General features: G+C 50.3%; 1 long non-coding RNA gene across 1 annotated transcript; it reads left to right on the top strand.

Moving 5' to 3' along the window:
• The first annotated feature begins 572 nt into the window (after positions 1–572).
• Positions 573–4,026, top strand: LOC147975663 (uncharacterized). Its single transcript, XR_015602059.1, has 2 exons — positions 573–1,101; positions 3,815–4,026. It is a non-coding gene; the product is annotated as an uncharacterized LOC147975663 (long non-coding RNA).
• Positions 4,027–4,700: the final 674 nt, after the last annotated feature.

Raw genomic sequence — 4,700 nt, 5'->3', positions numbered from 1 at the left:
CCTACTTCATCATGATGACCTGAAGCAGAGAAATGAAGACATCAACGTAGTGGATCGACCGCTTCGAGAAGAGCAACCAAGATCGAGAAAACTCGTTAGAATTTTGTAACCAAATTCCCCTCACTTCCCCTCTTAAATCTCGGGACGAGATTTCTTGTAGTGGAGGAGAATTGTGACGCCCGGATAATTAAGCTACAGCGATCCCCTCCTAATGCTTCCATGTCATCGCAGTTAATTTGCTAATCCTCACTTTGATCCAAACCCGATTCAAATTTAAATTTAAATTCCAAGTGAAATTATTATTTCTTCTAACGGTAAAAAAAATGTTCATTGGACTGCAAATATTCGCTAAGGAATTATCATGTAGAAACCAACGTTATTAGGAACTCGAAAAATGCCTCTAGCTATTTTTGAATTGACCCAACAGCACCTACCCATCACCTTTAAATTCAAAACAAAATCAAATGAATTCAAATAGAACCCAAACTTATTTTTGTGCCACTCTTACCTATTGTGTTAGATTTATGTGCAAAGTTTCGTTCAAAGCAAAAAAATCATTTGGTGGCCCAACTTGATGCAAAACAGTAGCAGAAAATACAAAATAGCTAAGAGTATTGAGAAAACTAAAGTCAATGTGCACTTTGGCCCAACACCCCACACTGAAGCCCAGCCCATCTCCATTTTCCTCTACCTCCAGCTACAGGGAAGCAGGGAGTGCGTGGAGGGCATCCATGGCGCCTTGGCACATGCCGGCCATCCCACGGCTCCCCCGATGGTTAAGACAGCGTTGCCCCCTCCCCTGAAAACCTAGCCCCCATTCCTCCCTCCCCTCACTCGTCCCCTTTATTTTCCTTTAACACCCGACGCGGTCGTCGACTCACCATCGCCATTGACGCGGCCACCGTGCACCTCAAGCCACCCGGAGATGCCCAGGAACTTCACCACCATCGCCTGCTTCGTCTTTGTCATGGGATTGGACCAGGAAGGCCCCGTACGCTTGCCATCGCTGTCGTCTTCAACGCGTACATCACCGTCCGCCGCCGTCGATTGCCTCATCTCCAGTCCATCCCTGGCCACCTCGAGCTCACGTCGGACACCGCAGTGAGCCCCTCCCCCGATTCTCATGCTTTTCCCCCTCGATCCGTCGCCGTATCGTCATCCCCGCGAGTCCGACCCCCATGGCCGAAGCTTCGTGTCCGTGTGCGCTCGCCTGCGCATGGCTGCGTTCGCGTGCGCCCCTGCTTGCCAGCCCGGGCCCTGGCCGTGCCCCGCGCCCGCCCGCGCGTGCGCCTGCCGCGCCATGGCCACACGCGCCCGTGGTCCCTGCTGCTGCCCCGTTGCTCACCGCAGCCCTACGCCGGTCGCGTCCGCCACGTCCAGCCAGCGCCCGCGCGGTCTCGCGCTCGCCTGCTCGTGCGTGGCCACGCCCGCGCCCTTCCGCCTGCAGTCTCTGCCGCCACATGCGCACCCGCTTGCCCATGCTACCGCGCCAGCGCCTCGCTCGCCCGCGTGCCTAGCCGTAGCCCACCTGCTGCATCGCTGCCCCGAGCCCCATTGCTTGCTGTAACGCTGCTGCTACTAGTGTAGCGCTGCTACAGTAACATTCAGTTACTGTAGCAGCAGCTAGCTTTTCTAAAACTGCACTGGTTAGCCCCCTAGACAGCCTCAAAACAGGATCTAAACAAACTCAACATAGCTAAAATAAATAAGTGCGGGTAGTATACTTGACAAACTCCATTTTATCCCACTAGACCAAATTCATTTGATGCATGTATTAAATATTATGAAAATCACAAAATGCTATATTTTGTTAACAGAAAACAATTTTAATCTGTAGCACCGTGCGTTGCATGCTGTGTGTGTGCCGTGCGTGTGGCCGGATGGGCTGTGGCCGGCCCTTGTTAGTACCAGGTTTAGCTAGTACTATTATTTTAGTGCTAAGATTAGTCTAGTGGTAGATGACATGTAGGACCCCCCTCTTTAAATAAGTTAGACTTATTTATTTGTTTAGGTAAATAGTCTATGACATGTGGGCCACACATGTCCTTTTGACTAGTCAAATTGACTTGGTCAATTGGAATTAAAAATAAATAAGAAAATCTAGAAAATCTTTTAAAACTTTGAAAATTCGTAGAAAATAAACTGTAACTCGGATTAAAAAGTGTTATACATGAAAGTTGCTCAGAACGACGAGACGAACCCGGATACGCAGCCCGTTCGTCCGCCACGCATCCCTAGCATAGTGAACATGCAACTTTCCTCCTCCGGTTCATCTGCCCTAAAACCCGAAACACCGGGAATACTTTCCCGAATGTTTCCCCCCTTCGTCGGTATCACCTATCTATATGTTAGGTCACCCCTAACACAACGTATTGCCGCGTCTTGCTTTGTGTTACATTTGATTGCTCTGTTATTTATTGTGTTCCCCCTCCATTACTTCTTTCCGGTAGACTTCGAGGCTGCTGTCGATGTCCGTGTGTTCGACCACATTAAAGATGACCCCTCCTTGCCAGAGAAACCAGGCAAGCCCCCCCTTGATCACCAGATATCGCCTACTCCCCTCTATACTGCTTGCATTAGAGTAGTGTAGCATGTTACTGCTTTCAGTTAATCCTATACTGCTGCATAGCCTGTCCTTGCTACTACTATTGTTACCATTACCTGCTATCCTACTGCTTAGTATAGGATGCTAGTGTTCCATCAGTGGCCCTACACTCTGGTCCGTCTGCCATGCTATACTACTGGGCCATGATCACTTCGGGAGGTGATCACGGGCATATACTATATAGTTTACACAGTTACATTACCTGTGGTACAGTTCGGAGTTGGGGGCTGAAGGGGCAGGTGGCTCCATCCCAGTAGAGGTGGGCCTGGGTTCCCGACGGCCCCCGACTGTTACTTTGAGGCAGAGCGACAGGGCAGGTTGAGACCACCTAGGAGAGAGGTGGGCCTGGCCCAGGTCGGCGTTCACGGATACTTAACACATTTAACGAGATCTTGGTATTTGATCTGAGTCTGGCTACTGGCCTATATGCACTAACCATCTACGCGGGGACAGTTATGGGCACTCGACGTCATGGTATCAGCCGAAGCCTTCGTGACGTCAGCGAGTGAGAGGCGCGCGCCGGATTGGACTGGAACGCCTGCTAGGCTAGGTCTGCTTCCGGCCGCGTTCGCAACATGCAGGTGTGCAAAGGGCGATGGGCCCAGACCCCTGCGCCATAGGATTTAGACCGGCGTGGTGACCTCTCTTTTGTGCCTAGTTAGGGCTGCGACGTGTTGATCTTCCGAGGCCGGACATGACCCAGAAAAGTGTGTCTGGCCAAATGGGATCGAGCGTGTTGGGAAATGTGGTGCACCCCTGCAGGGAAGTTAATCTATTCGAATAGCCATGATCTTCGGTAACAGGACGACTTGGAGTTGTACCTTGACCTTATGACAACTAGAACCGGATACTCAATAAAACACACCCTTCCAAGTGCCAGATACAACCGGTGATCGCTCTCTCACAAGGCGACGAGGGGAGGATCATCGGTTAGGATTATGCTACACGATGCTACTTGGTGAACTTACCATCTACTCTCTTCTCCTGCTGCAAGATGGAGGTTACCAGAAGCGTAGTCTTTGACAGGACTAGCTATCCCCCTCTTATTCCGGCATTCTGCAGTTCAGTCCACATATGATACCCTTATTCCATTTGATACCAATGCATACATATGTAGTGTAGCTCCTTGCTTGCGAGTACTTTGGATGAGTACTCACGGTTGCTTTGCTCCCTCTTTTCCTCCTCTCTATACCCGATTGCTGCGACCAGACGTTGGAGCCCAAGAGCCAGACGCCACCGTCGACGACTACTACTACTCGGGAGGTGCCTACTACTACGTGCAGCTCGCTGACGACGACCAGGAGTAGTTTAGGAGGATCCCAGGCAGGAGGCCTGCGCCTCTTTCGATCTGTATCCCAGTTTGTGCTAGCCTTCTTAAGGCAAACTTGTTTAACTTATGTCTGTACTCAGATATTGTTGCTTCCGCTGACTCGTCTATGATCGAGCTCTTGTATTCAAGCCCTTGAGGCTCCTGGCTTGTAATATGATGCTTGTATGACTTATTTTATTTGTAGAGTTGTGTTGTGATATCTTCCCGTGAGTCCCTGATCTTGATCGTACAAGTTTGTGTGTATGATTAGTGTACGGTCAAATCAGGGGGCGTCACAGCACTGGTATGTAATTTAGCACATGTAACCTGTTCACTGCCAGAAGTACGGCCCTACAGGTGCAAGCAGAATAACGTGTCTCATGAAAAACTGAATGATGCCCTGAAGAATTTCAAAGGTGCGGTGCTTATGCTAAGAAAGTGAACGTAGGCGCCAGTCATTGGATAATAGTACCTGATTCTCAGTGGCATATGGGTATTGTTGGCATACTTGATAGCTAAGGATCGTCGATGGTGCTCGTGTTGCGTTTGAGTTTGGGCCGGCTGTCGCTGTCGCTGAAGCGGCTCCGGTGCTATGGTTGCGGCGCCTGTCGACATGCAAGAAAGATCATCTATGGTAAGTGAACAGTTGCACGAAAAAGAGAAAAACCGAAGGATTACAGATCGAATAACCTGATGAGGCTGCGGCATCGGTAAAGCAGGGCTGGTGGAGTTGAATATGGCATCCGTGGAGCGGGTCCGGTGCAGTGGACAAAGGCTTCAGCGGGC

This window comes from Triticum urartu, chromosome 4A, assembly GCF_056163025.1.
Source record: "Triticum urartu cultivar PI428250 chromosome 4A, HENAU_Tu73, whole genome shotgun sequence".
Classification (NCBI taxonomy): domain Eukaryota; kingdom Viridiplantae; phylum Streptophyta; class Magnoliopsida; order Poales; family Poaceae; genus Triticum; species Triticum urartu.
This window is presented reverse-complemented; position numbering and strand designations above follow the sequence as displayed.